General features: G+C 42.4%; 1 protein-coding gene and 1 non-coding gene across 2 annotated transcripts in view; both read right to left on the bottom strand.

Moving 5' to 3' along the window:
- Window positions 1-19,449, bottom strand: part of RGS7BP (regulator of G protein signaling 7 binding protein) — a 113,459-nt gene that overhangs the window by 76,692 nt on the left and 17,318 nt on the right. The window lies entirely within an intron of this gene.
- LOC136321266 (small nucleolar RNA SNORA51) lies at window positions 1,875-2,005 on the bottom strand. The gene has a single exon (XR_010728536.1). It is a non-coding gene; the product is annotated as a small nucleolar RNA SNORA51 (small nucleolar RNA).

Below are 19,449 nucleotides of genomic sequence, written 5' to 3' on the forward strand. Positions count from 1 at the left end.
TTTTTGGCCCTCCTGTCTTATCAGAATTACAACATAAACATAAACCAACATAACTGCCTCTTGATAAACGTACAGCCGAACCGGTGGGCAGAAGTCCACGGCAGGTGTTAGCAGATGCTTGCTAACATGGATGTTCAGCAGTAGGTTTCACAGAGAGAATGGAGAGCTTCCCTTAACTCAATACTCAAGTAAGTAAATGTCAGTTAAAAGAATCCCTATAGTACTTGAAATGTAGGTTGATTGACAGACTACATGTATGCTTTTATACATTTTGTTTTGAAAAGTAATGTGTGTGATATGTACTCCTTGTCTCAATGAGAAATCAATCTTCCTCTTCACGAACATGAGTTGCAAAAATAAGTGCAGAAAGGACCAGGACTGTCATTCTACAATGACTACTACCACTGCTACTGTTGTTACTACTACACATGTTTGGATTTTCTGTTGTGAACGTACATGGCAACAAACACCAGAAGGAACATAATCACTTTGGTTAAAACAATTTCTTTTTCTCTGGCCTCCCCCTCACCCTGAGTATCTGATGCCCACTGGATTCCTCACATAGTCCCTCTAAGAATTTTCTAGATTCCTCTATTTCCTCACTGTGATCACCACCTCTTGCTCCCAACTGAAGTTTGTCCACAGAAATCGGAACTTCCTTTTACTGCTATAGCTGTAGTCTTCTGTCTTCAGACTTGGCCCTGCTCCAAGGGTATAAGCCACTTTTGGGCTGTTGCTTAATGTCTAATGAGGGTATTTCCTACCTGGAGAAACTTCGGCACTCCAGTTCTGAGAGTGCTGGTCTAAAGGGCAAGACTATTTTGACTTTGAGAGTTACAAATTATTCTCCTCTATAAAATGGAGACTTAAATTGCTACCTCTATAGTAATTTATTTCAGTAGTGACTGTGCCCCAAAGGGCTTGTCAGTATGGATATCCTAGACATCTAAGTATCTGAGTCTTTTTTGCGCTATCCATTTTCATTCCCCAGACTCTTTCCTAAAAGACTAGATTTTTGCTTTTTAAAACAGATATTAAGCTGTTTCACTGACAGTAACCGACCAAACACATTCAGTTGTTTCTCAAGGCCACAACATCAAAGATGCTAACAGGACTATTTAATCTCCATAAAGGAGAACACATGTCTTTCTGTCTGCTGTGGAAGGAAAGGGAAAATCTAGTTCACCCAAAAAGCCATAGGAATTTATTCAAGTTTTAAGTGGACATAGATATTAATGTGAGGAAGTCTTATTCTATGCTGTTTAAGGTAAAATCTCTCTACATTAGGTAACCTTTTCTGTCATTTAATAATCAACTCTTATGTACAGCCTTTGAAGCTGACCATCTAATTCGCTCTTTGGTTATGGCGGTTAGCTGGAGAGGTGGGCTGGTAGGAAGCCTCCTTCCGAAGTAATCACACAGGGTGAGAACAGAAGCAGTTCTCCCCCTAGCATTGATTCAGGTTTCCTGGGACCATTATCCCAACCTGGGGAGTCTCTGAATATATGACATTCAAACTGGGATCAGGCACCTACTATGTCCACTGTGCCATGACAAGAGAAAGGTGCACATCGTAAGGATCTATGTGTTTAAAGATCTCACTCAGAATAGGCAATGAGTAGATACCTCCAGGCACGGCAAAACTTCTAGATACTTGTGTTTATAGTCACTGTCTCCACTTCCTCACCCCACTGTCTCTTAAAATTTCAGGTCTGGACTTCTGTCTCCACTGCTCATGTCAAAGTCTCCACAAAAACCTCTGTCTCACAAAATCCGTCTGTCTTCCTCTTATGCGACATTTCAGCAGCACTTGGTACGACTATCACACCCTTCAACTTGAGACACTTTCCTTCTTTTCTTTTTCTTTTTTTTCCCCATGTCTCCCCATTCACAATACAGACCAGGCAAAGAGCCAGGGCTGAGGTGTAGATGGGTGGGTTTACTCTGCCTCCTCTTTCTGTACAGTCAGTGTAAGAACACAGCCTGCAGTAAGCACTGGGAAGCCACTTTCCCTCTTGACATCCAGGCCCTGAAACCCTCAGTCGCTGGTCCCTCCTCAGTCTCCCTCAGCAGATCTCTTTCTTCTTAAACTTAAAGAGTACCTTAGTGCTCAGTCCCTCACTATCTTCTGTTTTCTATTTACATTTTCTTCCTAGGTAAAACCACCGAGTTCCAGAGTTTTAAATACCACCTCCATGACAATGACTTCCAAATTTACATTTACTGCCCTGACCTTTCTTCTGAGCTCCAGACTGGTCCTAACAGACATCAGCTTCTAATGGATATTAATGGACACCAAAAGGAATCTCAAGGTTCTGATGTCCAAGCTGAGCTTTGGCTTTTTTCTTTCTCATCCGCCGAAGTGCGCCTCCCCCAGATCGCCCATTCCGTGCCATGGCACTGCCATCCCATCAACAGCTCAGGCCAGGAGGAACGAAGCAGCGTTTCTGATTCTTCCCTTTCCCTCATTCCCGCACCCACCCCCTCCAACCCTCAATCCATCTGGAAGTCCTTCTGGCCTTACGTCTAAAACAATACCTCTAAAATAAGCCACTATTACCCGAGCAACTGATCTCTCTCTTTTCCTCACACATTTTAAAATCACAAACCTCATCTTCCACTGGCTTTTCAGTGCATTTTGAATCAAATCCCCTCTTCCCTGTGACCTACCAAGGCCCTGCCGGGCTAGCTGCTAACTCCATCCTTGACTTGGTCTTGTCCTGCTCTCCTATCGTCCCACCACACTCCAGTCTGGCGGGTTCTGGAACTCGCCAGCTCTGCCCCTGCCTCGGGGTCTTGGCACTCGCTGCCCCTTCTGCCTGCAGTGCTCTGCCCCAGATCCTCACATGGCTAGCTCCTTTCACGATCCGTTCTCATCTTAAATGCCGCTCCTCAGACAAGGATTCTCCAGACACCTACATCTAAAAGACTTCCTCTGGTAGCTGCCTTTTCCCTGCCCCTGGATGGGATGCATTTGCTGTTACATTATCCTTTCATATTTTTGTCTTTGTACACACACCACATTTGTCATTATCTTGTTTATTTTTCTTATGTATCATGTTTTCTAGCAGATATAAATTCTGCGGGGGCATATCACATCTTCTTTCTTTCCTGGGGGTCCTCCCGTGCCTGATACATAGTAGGTGCTCAATAATTTTATTTATTTATTTTGCAAAAGTAACTGTAGCTAAGAAACAGACATGAGGGGGAAAGATGGAGTAAGCTTCAACCTCTACTGGTAACAGTTTTACTTCAACATGTCTAAAAACAAACAGGCAGAAAGCTTTGAATGTGTACATAATTGTTCTTAAAATCCTGGTCTCTTATAGGTAGTTAAGTTCATTTAGGAAAAGAAAACATATCAGATGATGATCTTTATGTTTAATTCCTAACCCTGCCGCTCTCGAGGGCAGTGCTTCTTAACTTCCCATCACCTGGGGAGCTTGAGTCTACCCCAGGGCACCCACGTAACTGATGTGGGCTATGGCCTGAGCATCACAAGCTGCAAAAGCTCTGCAGGTATTTCTAACATGCAGGCACAGCTGAGAACCCATGTGCTAGGGGGTATTTTTGGACCTCACAAAATATGCTTTCCAAAGTCCGCAAAATCTATAAAATAGAGCTGTTGCTCTCTAGAACCTAGTATTAGAGGTTTCCATAGCTCCTTATTCATTAATACAGCTGGCGGCGGAGAGGCCTATTTCATCCTGGCTGAGTTTCAGTATCGCTGACTGCATTAGCCTCTCTGAAGCTGGGACAGCAACAAAAAGGCTGATGATGTTTCAGAAGCAATGAGAAGAGACTTGAACGTAGGGGCTATACATGGGGCCAGTGGAGAAGCTGGTACGGTCATCGCCTGGAGCACATCACTAGCTGGAAGAGTTCTCCGGGAAGGAATGAAGGAGATGGTTAGTCAGCAGAGGGGAATTATTAACTGGTAACAGCAGGTTTCAATTAGCAGTGCCTTGGAAAATGAAGGCACAAGGGTGGTAGATCAGAGTTCAATCCTTCTGTGTACGGGATGAAGCTGTGAGGAAACACCCAGAGATAGAAGAGGCAGGAGCAGTGCTGAAAGGAGTAGTCTAGTAACAGGGAGTCAGGCTGGGTCCACACAGATGCAGCCCCCATACCCAAACTTGCCAGAGCAGAATGGCCTGGTGGCAGGGGTGGGAGGTGGGATGTTGGGGGTGGTGTAGAGCAGTGGTCCCCAACCTCTGGGCCGCGGACTGGTACCGGTCTGTGGGTCATTTTGTACCAGTTCACAGAGAAAAAAATAAATAACTTACATTATTTCCGTTTTATTTATATTTAAGTCTGAACGATGTTTTATTTTTTTGAAAATGACCAAATTCCCTCTGTTACATCCGTCTAAGACTCACTCTTGATGCTTGTCTCGGTCACGTGATACATTTATCCGTCCCACCCTAAAGGCCGGTCTGTGAAAATATTTTCTGACATTAAACCGGTCCGTGGCCCAAAAAACGTTGGGGACCACTGATGTAGGGCACTGAGGGCATCCGGCTCCCCAGAGAATATGGGACAGGGACTAAAGGTAAGAGGAGGCCCAAGGGACTGAGGAACTTCAAGAAACTTTCCTTGTTCATAGAGGCATTTGAGCAACTGATGCTTTTACTTTCTCTGTGAAGTGAGAGACTAGAGCATTAGAAGATGTATTGCCTTCAGATGGAAATGGCCAATTCTAAATACCTAGAAAAGCAAACATCAATGCTTCAACATTTAACTTCCAGAAACAAAAGGTTATTATTTTGACCCTTGAAAAAGTATTTGCACAATTTCTCCTAAGAGTGAGTGGTCCTTGTGAAGCCCATTCCACTCTCCGCCTTTGCAGATTAAGCCTCATTGTTCTGGGAGCTCTTTCTGATTTGGTTTATGAAAACAGACACTGAGCTGATACAACCCAGGTACAGCTTCAGGAAAGAGGATATTACAACAGATTGTGGTGGTGCCTCTGTCGTCTAGAAAAAGATTTAAATAATGATAACATTGAGCCATTGTTCAGCTCTCCCCATATCTGGCCCCAGCTCCGTCTTTCTCACCTAACGGAGCCTGACTTTGGGTATAAATGTGTCGCTGGTGAGCACCCTCCTCTTTATTGTTCTGAAAGATGGTAAACATGCCAAAGGTAGGAAACAAAGTCTTTCAAGACCCGAGATTCTCTCTAAAAATAGTACTTACCTACGGAGAAGGAATTTTTATTTTTTCATTGTGCATGTATATAGCAAAAAGTGTATAAAAAATTGAGCAGGAGGTGGATTTTTGAAGATGATGAAAAAAAAACTTTAACACTGTCTAAATATATTAGTCTCTCAGGTGCCCCAGTGTTATTGATAAAAGGGTTCTATAAATTATCAAAACCCCCTATGTGATTTGAAAAATTAGAGTATCTCTAATTCTTGAATTGCATCATACACAGACTCAAAGTCATACATGCAAGCACAGGTCATCATACACATGCACAGACAAGGGCTTCCCCCTCCCCAGGATTTATGAATCTTTTATATTGTATTCCCAGAATCAGGTATGGAAAACTTCAGTGCTTAGTACATAGAAAAGTGCATAATAAATGTTGGCTGAGTGAAGGGATGGACAAGGAGTGTGTTTCTAGACTGTGGCCTAGAGCTGCTGTAACCCGATGACCCAGGCAACTTCCCAGGGTTAGAGAGCTAACAAGAGAGGGTTACCCACAAACTGACTGCCTAATGCACTCGCTGGCTTCACTTCTGTTTTCTTCTCAATGTGCAGGCTGACGGATGTCTCCAATGACTTTGCATGATTAAACACAGTTTTTTTTAAAAGTTAAAAAAATAAAATATTTTTTTACAGTATCTTATAATTTTCCTTAGAAAGCTCTTTTATGAGATTTTTCTAAAACTGAAAAAAAAAAATTTTTTTTTGCATGACCAGGTGGTAGTGCAGTAGATAGAGCATTGGCCTGGGACACAGTGGATCCAGGTTCAAAACCCCAAGCTCACCACCTTGAGCACGGGCTCTCATGCAGCTTGAGTGTGGGGTCACAAGCTTGAGCTTGTGATCATAGACATGACCCCACGGTTGCTGGCTTGAGCTAAAGGTCCCTGGCTTGAGTAAGAGGTCACTGGCTCAGCTGGAGCACCCCAGTCAAGGCACACATGAGAAAGCACTTAATGAACAATTAAGGTGCCACAACTATGAGTTGATGCTTCTCATCTCTCTCCTTTCCTGTCTCTGTCTTTCTCTCACTTAAAAAAAGCATTTTTTTTAAACTAGTGTTCTGTCAAGGACATTTGTCATTTCTTTGGTCATTCGATGTTTAACCTTCTTTCTGTTGGCACAGTCCCTATGATCAGAGGTACTGAGGGGGCCACCAGGTCCCACTTTCTGCTGTAGAAGGTGAAAGGAAGAAAGTCTCTTTCTCCCTGCCTGCAGCCAGGACATGACTGCCCACTGGGCTTTCTACCAGGGCTCGATGCTGCAGGGTGTGACCTAAGAGGATGGGATGATTAGGACCCATGTGGGCAGCAGTGTCCATCACTAGTGGCCATGGCAACATCTCGGCCAGCTGGTTTCTGCTCTACAGTTTGTATGGTCTTCTTGGTTCGGGTCAATTTTTTAACCCCTTCCTCAAGATTCCCTGTTTGATTGTGAGTTGCCCCCCATAACCTTTTAATAAGTCCTCCTATTTGCTTAAGATATGTAGAGCAAGCTACTCTTGCTTACCAAAAACAATAACAAAAACACCAATTGATACATTTTCTCAATCACTGATCAATAACAGAGCTAAGCATATTCCTGAAAGTTATGAATAAAATGAAGATAAATTTAAGCTATATTCAGAGATTATTTGTGGTCTTCCAGGTGTGGCACAGTGCAAGTCTAGTAGCCTTTGAATCAAGTACTGACCCTACCATTTATTGACTGTGTGACCTTGGGCAAGACAGTTAATCTCTGTGAGCCTCCATATCCTCACACAAGGATAAAAATAGCACAAGGATAAAATATTGCACAGGTATGTGCTATGGACAAGATAAGATTACTTTGATCATGAAAGCACTTTCAAATCTTTTTTTTTTTTTTTTTACAGGGACAGAGAAAGAGAGTCAGAGAGAACAGACAGACAGGAACGGAGAGAGATGAGAAGTATCAATCATCAATTTTTCGTTTTGACACCTAGTTATTTATTGATTGCTTTCTCATATGTGCCTTGACCGCAGGCCTTCAGCAGACCGAGTAACCAGCGACCTTGGGTCCAAGCTGGTGAGCTTTTTGCTCAAACCAGATGAACCCACGCTGAAACCGGCGACCTCGGGGTCTCGAACCTGGGTCCTTCCGCATCTCAGTCCGACGCTCTATCTACTGCGCCACCGCCTGGTCAGGCAAAGCACTTTCAAATCTTAAGCTATCTTTATTATCCTAGGCCATCAAAATCTCTTCTGTATAAACTCATTTTATACATAATCCACATCTGTTATAGTATATTTCCTACTTTCCTTTTTGGGTATAGCCTAGAAGGTGGTTTCAAATTCTAGTTAAAACAAACAAACAAACAAACAAACAAAACCCCCAAAAACCTTATTCCAAGTAGATAATATCCTTGCTCTCCATTCAAAACCTAAGTTTCTCTTTGACCCAACTCATCTCCCTGACATACAGATACACACCCAACAAGCAGAGCTCAAACCACAACTTATTTGTTTATTGATCACCAGACCCTTTGGGGCCATCCTCTAAGCTTTGGCTTCTCACTAAAATTAGTGGTTAAAACATGTTTTCCTGGCTCACTGATGTCATTTAGTATAAATTAAGGTCCTGCCCAGTAGGCTTTTAAGTGGACATAAACAGAAGTTTTCTGGTCAAGTGATGCAGGCACAGCTCAAGGGAGGTTGTAGAAACTGAGGTGGCAATGCAGGCAGGAGGGGGCATCAGGCTGGCCCAGTGAGGGCCTTAGTCTGACATCTGGTCGTTGGTCTTGGAAGATGTAACAAATTGTTTCTGGGCAGTTGATGTGACACTTTCAGCAGGAAAAGGGGGAAAGTTAAGGGGTTCCATGTGGGGGCTACTCTTCATTGCCACTCCCTGGCACCATCCCCTTGAGGGAAGAGGAAAGGGTGCACCGGGGGCCATGTTGGTTCAAGTGGACTCTTTGTCTATGCCAGTGGTTCTCAAATTTGTTTGTGCATCTGAATTACCTGAGGATATTTAATAAATTCTGGTGCCCAGACGACACCCATACCTTGTAAACCAGTCTCTGAGGGTGGGACCCAGTCACCAGTACTCTCGGAAGTTCCCCAGGTGATTCCAGAGGGCATCACAAATTTGGGGACCACCGGCCAATCTTGTTCTCATACTCTACTTATTTCAATAAAGCTTGGGAACCAGAAAAGTTTCTTTTCCTCCGTTTCTCTACCTAGTCCTGGTTCTTTTGAACCTTTAGCCTAACAACAAAACTCAAGTTACATTCATTATGTTATATGCAATATATTGTGCTGCTTTGAAAATATTTCTGAAGGTTTAATCTCTTTTAAACAGAAAAAGACTTGCCTTACAGTCAAAGTCATTTTCTAGTGTTACCGCCTTTATCTGTGGCTCATCAGTTCTCTAAGGCACTATTACTGAAATGAAATATTCTATCCTTGGTGTCAAACCACAGAGAAGTCAACACTCAAAATAATACTCTTTTTTTAGGACTGAAATGGCAAAAAAGTACATTTCTAATCAAAATATAATCTTCCAATCTACTTTTATTATTCCTATCCCAAATTGTCAAAGCCTTAAACTGATATGATTCTCTTTTTCTGGATTACAATGAAAATTCTATTAATATTTTAAGGCTTTTTTTTGGTTAAGGAAAACTCGAATAAGGTGTAATAATAATAGCTGCTCATGTTGAGCGCTTATTGTGTTTGATGTTTGCTTAGTGCTTACCTACATCACATCGTTGAATTTTCACAGCAATCCAGTGAAGTGAACACTGTTGTTACTGTCACTTTTTCAGGGGTGGAAATTGAAGCTTGCCGGGGGCTGAGAATGCTCTGAGGACACACATTTGATAAGTAGCTAAGTTACTCCCTTCAGAGGTGTGCATGAACACACTGAAACAAGCAACTGTGTGCCTAAACGTGTGCCAAGTCTTTTCACTGCTGCCTTTCACTTCATCTTCATAACTACCAACACACCAGGCAAAAATATGACAGAATGCTCGAGGGAAGAAAAACAAATCAAAAGCCTTCTCTCCTGGCTCTCTGTCCTCCTGACTTCCTCACTGCTGCTTCCTGTCTAATTATTCTCACCAGTGAAATGGAGCAGCCCCACCAGGACCAGAACAAATATTGAGGAGCAATGCTTTCTCATATATATGTATGTATATATTAGATCGGTAGTTCCAAATCAGGACAATGAACAAGTCTAAAGGTAATACATTTTGTAGGTAACCCAGAGGGCAAACAAAGCATCAAGTATTTGCAGATAAAGAAATATAAGAGCTAGAATTCTACATATACAAGTATAATTATATTTGAGATTTTCTAGACCTGTATTCAAGACTGATATTCAAGGCTTGATATGTGTGAGTAGATTTTGCTCCCTTAATATTTAGCACAGATGAGTGGAACTGAGAATATAGAAAACAGATACGTTAAAAGAAGAAAATGAGAGTCACTTATCCAGAAAGGAAAGATTTTGGTGTACATTCTTACAATTATATCTAGTTATCTATTTTCATTTTGTTTAAAAAATGGGGTTATTCTATAAAACTGTTTTATATCTACTTTTTTTCATTTAATGTCATTTAAATGTGAGCATATACCTGAGTATATTGTTACTTGCTTAATCCTCTTTTGGATATGTAGCTCATTCCTCATTTTTCACTGTTGCAAGTGATGCTGTAATGCTCACACACAGTTTTGCTGCTTAAAGAAAACTCAGAAATTATATGACAACTGCAGCCCAGACTAGTCAAGGAAATTGATCAAAATGACTCAGTTGAAAGCCTGGCTAAGACTTTAAACTGATTACCAGTCTGGGCCTCTTTCTTCTACACTCGTGGTTCCCAACCCTTACCACAAGCTCTTAAATCACCTCCAGAGACTTAAAAAAATATCATGCCTAGGTCTCACCACAGGCATTCTGATTGAGTTGACCTGGGGTGGAGCCAGGTATTGGTATTTTCAAGAGCTCTTCCAGGGGTTCAGATGTGCAGCACGGTTTGGAGCACTGCTCTACACGGCAGGGCTGTACTCAAGACCACACAGAGAGGTGTTCTGGGATCCCACCAGCATTCGCTTCTGAAAGTTGAACTTGAAACATCCGACAATTATTCTTTCTTGCACTAATAGCACCCATGTATGTTACTCCAGTGACTTCTTAGACAATTTTCATGGGGTATTTTACCTTGAAAGTTGAAAGAGAAGTACTTATTCAACTGTAACTGCTCAGGTTCAAAAGTTTTAAATGTTTGCTTTAGAGCTGGAACAGGGGAAGGGCTGGGGCGGGGGCAAACGAGCTACAGTTTGAGGGAGATCTATGGCTTTGCTTTTCCCCACCTGTGCTCATAGCTACGCAGCCCTTTAGCACTAGCCATGCTTTCTGCCCTGAGCCCCCACCTGCTTGGTGGAAGCCACCTTCCCAGGCATCTCCAAGAACCCTGGGATTGTATTTCTGTAAAATACTGGTAGGCGTCTAAACAGTCCCTTAGTCGCTCACAGTCAGAGTACGCTGGCCTGAGCCTCAAGCCCCAGCTGTCTCACAGAGGTGCCAATCAGATTAGAAATTGGCCGTCCCTGTCATTTCCCCTTCCGGGTTGCAGTGGAGCTGGAAATTGTACCTTGGGCCTGGGAGTGTGGAGCTTACCCACTACTCCTCCAGGACAGAGACTGAGAGTTAGAAAACGACTGCTTGCTGTGTCTTCCACTTATCTGGAGAAGCATCTGGAAGCAAAGTTAATCGGACTGCCAAGCTCAATCATTTAGTGATTCAGTTTTCAGTTCATTCCTACAGGTTCCATCCAGGGGCTCGGGCTGGGAAGAATCTAGGGGCCACACTATACCCAGAACACCACTCTCTTAGTAATTATAGCAAGGTGCCAATTCTTTCTTCTTTGTGCTGGATTTGCTCCTGGGAACTCCTTGCTGTTCATCGTATGATCTGGAGTGCTCAGATCTGCATCAGAGCATGTAGCAAAGGCAAATGAGGGAGTGCAAACAGAGGAGATACATGTCCATTTACAAGAGCTAGGAGAATCTGTGGTGTCAGCTCTGGTTATATCTAGATTCCTTAAAGACCACAGGGAAGGAGGGAGAGGGGTACTTGTGGGGCAGTGGACAAGGCTAGGTTGGAGAGCAGGAGACCCGGCTTCTCATTCCAATCGTGTCCCTTCCAGGCTCTGTGGCCAAAGGCAAGATAGTTCCCTCACATATAAAATAAAATATAATAATAATAATTCCCAGTTCAGCTCACAGAGGTATAGACGGGATTTGGTGACAGAATATTTGTGGAGGCACTTTGCATCAAGCGTCAGTTACTCATAGCCATAGTTCCTTTCTTCAGTAAAGCGAAAGTGTACCTCTCACGGGCCACGAAGGCTCCGCGAAGTCAAGGAGTTGTATACAGTACCCACGTTGGCTCTCATGTTCTAGGCCCGAGGGAGCAGGAAGGGTCTTCATGAGATTGTCTGGGGAGGAATATGGGCACCAGTAGCTATTGTTCCAATTGTCTGAGAGAGGGAGGGGTAGGCAGGGAGAAGGGCAAGAGAAGAATGAACGGTCCACTGGGCTTCATTAAATCTTGAGTCTGAAATAAGGACACTGAATACTTGAAAGGAATTTTTTTCCTTAGCTTTAATTTAGAAATGTTTAACATATTCATAAAGCTCATTTAATATGTTTGGCCTTAATCAACTAACAATTCAAGGCCAGAATACATTTCCTCCTCTCTTTTTCTATATTTGGTAGGTGTTTGTTTCTCTTTTTAAGATGAGGTGACAGGTATCGACACATTTTACACTCTGTCACATGCCATTCTAAAGGCAACAAAGACATTAAGATCATATAGGTCACAGTTACTAACACACAGTAGATGAGCTGTCCTGGCATTTTTCCTGATGTTCACATTTAACGGTTCGCAAGCATTCAGAGGAAGCAAGCAGGTGGTCGAGGTCCACTTTTGGCCGGCAAATATTTTTTGTCAGACAAAATTTAAAAATTCTGATATTTCAAATACAAACATAAATCCATGAATTTGTTTGTTTTTTTTTTGTATTTTTCCGAAGTTGGAAACGGGAGGCAGACAGACTCCCGCATATGCCTGACTCGGATCCACCCGGCACGCCCACCAGGGGGCGATGCTCTGCCCCTCTGGGGTGTTGCTCTGTTGCAACCAGAGCCATTCTAGTGCCTGAGACAGAGGCTACAGAGCCATCCTCAGTGCCCGGGCCAACTTCGCCCCAATGGAGCCTTGGCTGCGGGAGGGGAAGAGAGAGAGAGGAAGGAGAGGGGGAGGGCTGGAGAAGCAGATGGGCGCTTCTCCTGTGTGCCCTGGCCGGGAATTGAACCTGGGACTCCTGCATGCCAGGCTGACGCTCTACCACTGAGCCAACTGGCCAGGGACCATGAATTTTTTTAAGAAGAAAAAAAAAGAGGGCACACTTGGCCCACATTTCTCATGGGCACCAGCAAGCAATGCCACCTGGGTGGCAGCAGCCTCTTCCTCTCGGCAGGTGTGTGCCCTCCAGTGCCCCCGCGCTGTTTCCCATCCCCTACCTGGGCCCCAGGGACCTGAATTTGGAGACCTGGAATCACACATTGCCTCCAACTGCTAATCCCACAACTGTATAGTCCCCTTTCTTTCCCTTTCAACTTCATTCCTTTATCTTTGGGCAGTACCAACTCCTTCATCAATGGAGTTCCCAAAGAGCAAATGAGTCCCTCCTTCCCCAGTTTCTCTCCTCTTCTTCAGCTGAATCATTCTCCTTTCTTACCGTTTCCCCCCTCACATCCCACAGAATTGCCTTCTCAGAGTTGCAGAATGTCTTGATAATGTTGAAGCACGAAGCAAGACTTCCCCAGAATGCATTGGGATGACATTTCTATTGCAAAGATTACACCTAAATAGTGGCATGGACTTGCTTCCCATGTTCACATCGGCTCTACGCTGGTGCCATACAGTAACCTGATACTGATATTTAAAGACTAATTTAAAGCCACACCTAGTCTGAACGAACTTGGTAGCTTAAAACATATTTCATCCTCAAAAATGTTTTGGTGCAAGTGAGGGGGCATGGTTTGTGCTAAGACAAATAGGAAATGTTGCAGTGATAGAATGATATTGAAAGGTGGACTATCAGAAATGATCTGTTTCCTGACAGAGAGAGAGAGAGAGAGAGAGGGAAGCCCACCTTTACATCATCCCCCAGCTCAGTGAGGGGATGGCAAGAATGGAAATGAGAATTCTAAGCCAAACTGGACTGCTTCAAAATTAGACCCACTAAGAAAGTGAGTCTAAGATTTGGATATTGAAGCTCTAACAAGCCATAATTTTGGTCAAAAACTGGAAATCCCATGAGGGGGCTAATTTAGATGATTCTGATTCTGATTTTAAACTTCACTTGCTGGGAGAACAGGAGCTCTTGTGGATTCATTGACAAGGGGTGTGAGTATTTGAAGAAATGGTGATTTGACATTGGTCTGGGAATCTTCTCCCAGTCTCCTTCCCTGTGAGGCTTTCCCATCTCTTCACAGAGCCTCAGTGTAAGTTTTGTGAGTGTTCCTATCACCCCAGTGGAACTGTCTCTCCTTTGATCCCCTCCAATACTTAGTGCCTTTCCTCCCCCTTACATTGATGCCCTGGATTGGCACTGGGTGGACAATGACATTGTGGTAACGATGTGTCCCTCCTCCTCAAATGTCTTCTGCTGGAAAGAAGCAAGTTGGTCGTTGAAATCCTGTCTATCCAGACCAGGATCAAAGTCAGATCCAACATGGTCATTTCTAGTAGCTGTTCAGGGAAACAAACAAGAAAGAGCATGCCTGAAAATGGAGTGATCAGAGTAGACAGAGTATGCAGGAAGAAAGTCTGAAAAATCCGGGGCTTAGACAGAAGTGCTGAAGCCTCAAGAATGCAGAGCCATCAATCACATGTCTACTGGCAGCTTCAGTAAGGCCATAATTTTGTTATTTCCCCCTTCTTTCCTGTTTTCCTCTTCTTACTAGCTGAGTAAACCTTAAAAACCCTCAAATCAGCTGTTTGCCAGCTAAAGAGGTCCTTGTACTGAAGTACATCCGGGGGAGGAGATAGACTCTGAGTGGAAATAATAGTTGGTGGCAGTGAAAGGGAAGGGAAGCACGTAGGTCAATCCTGGGGTCGCTCCATGAATGAAAGGGGCTCTCTGGGTAAATAGCTCAGCATGGTGTCATAAATAAAAACCCTGGCACCAAAAAGACCAGCATTTGAACCATAGCCCCACCAGTTATCTTGACCAAATATCTCAACTTTCTGAACCTAAGTTATTACAAGATGGAGATTTAAAATGATCTAGCATACAGGTGCACTGGGAAGTTTTCAAGGGTCTCATCTGGACTCAAAAGACAGCCCCCGATCCTCTCTTGCTGTAAAAGGAATCAGCATCTTGGACCCATAAGAGGAAAGCCAACAGAATCACAGTTAATAGCAGTGCTGAAAAGCTCAAACCGGTGAAATAATGGTTCCGACCTACCTGCAGAGCAGTCTCAGTGGTTAGACCTGCATTGTGATAAATGCATTTCTTATCGAAGACATCAAACTTTAAAAGCATTATCACACTGGATTCTAAGTAAATATTATTGCAGATGAACTCATTCAATTATGAAGTTTGAAGGGTACAGTACAACAACAAAGGGCTGCTCCCCCCCACCTTTGAACTCCGATCTCTGTTTCCCCTTGGTTCAGGATAAATAGTGGCCCCTGAGGTTTGCTCATTGCCTCCTTTGTGCCTCTACAAATACCCCCTACATAGTTCTGTAACAATATTCATTACACTGTGTTGTATTGGTTTACTTATATGTCTGTCCCTACACAGATTCTAGGTGATGTGGGCAGGGGCTGTGTTTTATGTCTCTTTTTACTTACAAAGCCTAGCACAGTGTCTGGCTCACAGTAGTTCAATGATTAATGAATATGTGAGTGAGCAAACCAACTAACAAAGAGATGGGCAGGAAGGAGGGGTAGGTCCTGAGGGATCTCCTTACACCTCTTTCTATCCATTCCAGCACCCTTTCTCTCACTTCTAGCATCCAAGCACCCTACCCTGAGTATCCCCCTGGTCTTGCTAAGAATGCCTCACTTTGGCTTGCAGATTGAAGCATTTTTATTCTCACTAGACAGCTGGTATGGAGAGAGGCATGTGCAAATCAGATCATAAAAGTTGTAGCCAGGAAAGCCACATGACATGGTCCTGGTCACCCAGATGTTCTTGAAAATTGCTATATGAGGCTTCTGAGAAAGTCTTTTAAAAAGGAACACTTGCCTTTTGCTCTCTCTGTCTTTCCTACTTGCCTGGAACATGGACAAAATTTCTGGAGTGAAAGAAGCAATCCTAGCTCCTTGAGGAAAAGTCCTAGACCTAGAGCTCCACAGACATCTCAGTACTGATATCCTCGAATCATGAACCAATGCTTGCTGTCCCCTAATGCTAAGTTTTTCATTATGTGAGAAAAAGAAACCTAGTGTTTAATTAAGTCACTGGAATCTGGCCCATGCTACTTGCAGCTGAAGATAATTCCAAGTTGATAATCCAGTCTTCCTTCTTCTCCTTAGGTTGGTTCACCTTAGAACCTTTGCACTTGCTGTTCCATCTGCCTGAAATGCTTTCCTCTTAGGTCGTCACATGACTGATCCTTTCTCAGAATCAGATATCAACTTAGAATGTCACTTTCTCAGCTGACTGAAAAGATGGCAGCAGAGTAGGCAGACACACAGATGCCCAGCTCTCACCACCAAACTGGAATACTAATCAATTTAGGAAAAATCAGCATGAAAAACCAACTCTGAACTACAAGAACAGCTCTCAAAAACCAAAGAGCAAATAAGAAGCCACAAAAAACCTGGTAGGGAGTGCCTGAATCTCCCCTGCTTACAGGAACGAAGGGGGGGGTGAGGCTGAGAGCCCAGAGGGGATCTCACACTAGGGAAAAGGGCAGAAACTACTGCTCACAGCCACTTGCCTGGCGACCAGAGAGCAAGGTGTGTTGAAAAGACCAGCTTATCTCCCAAGTGGAAAAGACAGGGAAAGGGACAGACTGTGAGGGGCTAGGAATGCAGGAGATGAACTAAAAAAGCTGACTCATCCATGCTGGAGGCAGCCATAGCTGGGGGAGGGACTGAACCTTTCACAAAACAGAGCTGAATTGCTTCTGGATCAGAGATCTCTGGACATCTATCCAGCTCCAATCAGCGCAACAAGACACAGCTGAAAACAAGAAGTGGGGAGGAGGGGCAGTAACTCAGGTCTCCATGGAGATCTGAGATACACCTCCTCCTACTGAAGCTGAGAAAACACCCTGCCCCCAGAGAGATTAATTGGCTAAAGAGGCCTTCAGAGTCTCAGGTTACACCCACCTCATTCCTGGATACAGTTTCAAGGAAGTCCCCTGCTGAGATCAGTAAAAAGACTATCACCTGTTAAGAAAACAAAAAAATCAAGACTTCAAAGCTTCCCAAATCCGAAAGTGGATTACAGATAACAGCTGATACCAACCCAAGAAGACCTAGAAATAACTGAAAACTGGAGGCAGACAACACCAAGCCTAGACTCAACCAACTCTACAAATAAAAAACCCCAAAACAGACAATGAGAAAACAAAGAAGTGCAATCCAAATGAAACCACAAGAGACACCTTCAAAAGATGAACGGAGTGATATGGAAATAATCAAACTTCCAGATGCGGAGTTCAAAATAATGATTGTAAGGATGCTTAGGGATCTTAGAACAACAATGGATGGTCTTTATGAACACCTAAAAAAAGAAATAGCAAGTATAAAAAAGAATCAGTCGGAGATGACAAATACAATATCAGAAATAAAGACCACAATGGAAGGAATTAAAAACAGGATAGATAGAGCTGAGGATCGAATCAGTGAGTTGGAGGACAACTGGAATGAAGGCATGAAAGCAGAGAAGAAAAGAGAAAAGAGACTTAAAAAGTCAGAGGAAACCCTTAGAGAGCTCTGTGACAACACAAAGAGAAATAACATCCGTATCATAGGGGCTCCTGAAGAAGAAGAAAAAGAACAAGGGATAGAGACTTTGTTCAATCATATCATAGCTGAAAACTTCCCTAAATTAATGCAAGAGAAACTCTCACAAATCCAAGAAGCACAGAGGACTCCATTAAAGAGAAACCCAAAGAAACCTACACCAAGACACATCATAATTAAAATACCAAAGCTAAGCGATAAAGAGAAAATATTAAAAGCTGCAAGAGAAAAAAAATTATCACCTACAAAGGAGCCCCCATAAGGATGACGTCTGACTTCTCAACAGAAACACTTGAGGCCAGAAAGGAATGGCAAGAAATATTCAAAGTAATGCAGAACAAGAACCTACAACCAAGACTACTTTATCCAGCAAGGCTATCGTTTAAAATTGAAGGAGAAATAAAAAGCTTCCCAGACAAAAAACAACTCAAGGAATTCATTACAACCAAACCAATGCTGCAGGAAATGTTAAGGGGCCTGTTGTAAACAGATCAAAGTGGGAAAAGAATAAAGCAAAAAAGGAATACACCTTTAAAGAAGAAAATGGCAATAAACAACTTCATATCAATAATAACCTTAAACGTAAATGGATTAAATGATCCAATCAAAAGACATAGGGTAGCTGCGTGGATAAGAAAACAGGACCCATACATATGCTGTCTACAAGAGACACACCTCAGAACAAAAGATACACATAGACTGAAAGTAAAAGGATGGAAAAAAACATTTCATGCAAATGGAAATGAAAAAAAAGCTGGGGTAGCAATACTTATATCAGACAAATTGGACTTTAAAACAAAGGATATAGTAAGAGATAAAGAAGGCCACTACATAATGATAAAGGGAATAATCCCACAGGAAGATATAACTATTATAAATATCTATGCACCTAATATAGGAGCACCCAAATATATAAAGCAGACTTCGATGGATTTAAAGGGTGAGATCAACAGCAATACTATAATAGTAGGGGATTTCAATACCCCACTAACATCACTAGATAGATCCTCAAGAAAGAAAATTAACAAAGAAACAGCAGACTTATTGGAAACACTAGATCAACTCGATTTAATAGATATCGTCAGAACCTTTCACCCTAAAGCAGCAGAATATACATTCTTTTCAAGTGCTCATGGTACATTCTCTAGGATAGACCACATGTTAGGGCACAAAAGTGCTCTCAACAAATTTAAGAAGACTGAAATCGTATCAAGCACTTTCTCCGATCACAACGGCATGAAACTAGAAATGAACCACAACAGAAAAGCTCAAAAATTCTCAAACACATGGAAACTAAATAGCAGGGTGTTAAATAATGAATGGATTAAGAATGAGATCAAAGAAGAAATACAAAAATTCCTAGAAACGAATGACAATGAGCATACAACAACTCAAAATTTATGGGACACAGCAAAAGCAGTACTGAGAGGGAAGTTCATAGCACTACAAGCACACTTTCAGAAGCTAGAAAAAGCTCAAATAAACAACTTAACCCTGCATCTAAAAGAATTAGAAAAAGAACAGCAAGTAAAGCCCAAATGTAGTAGAAGGAAGGAAATAATAAAGGTCAGAGCAGAATTAACTGACATAGAGGCTAAAGAAACAATACAGAGGATCAATGAAACTAGGAGCTGGTTCTTTTAAAAGGTAAACAAGATTGATGAACCTTTAACTAGACTCACCAAGAAAAAGAGAGAGAGGACTCAAATAAATAAAATTAGAAATGAGAGAGGAGAAATAACAACTGACACAACAGAAATACAAAATATTGTAAGAAAATACTATGAAGAACTGTATGCCAAAAAACTAGACAACCTAGATGAAATGGACAAATTCCTTGAAACATACAATCTTCCAAAAATCAATCTGGAAGAATCAGAAAACCTAAACAGACCGATTACAACAAATGAGATCGAAACAGTTATCAAAAAACTCCCAAAAAAGAAAAGTCTGGGGCCCAATGGCTTCACAACGGAATTCTACCAAATATTCAAAGAAGAACTAACTCCTATCCTTCTCAAACTATTTAAAAAAATTCAAGAGGAAGGAAGACTTCCAAGCTCCTTTTATGAGGCGAGCATAATTCTGATTCCAAAGCCAGGCAAAGACAACACAAAGAAAAAATTATAGGCCAATATCTCCAATGAATATAGATGCTAAAATCCTCAACAAAATATTAGCAAACTGGATCCAACAATATATGGAAAAAATCATACACCATGATCA

The sequence above is a fragment of the Saccopteryx bilineata genome, chromosome 1 (assembly GCF_036850765.1).
Source record: "Saccopteryx bilineata isolate mSacBil1 chromosome 1, mSacBil1_pri_phased_curated, whole genome shotgun sequence".
Classification (NCBI taxonomy): Eukaryota; Metazoa; Chordata; class Mammalia; order Chiroptera; family Emballonuridae; genus Saccopteryx; species Saccopteryx bilineata.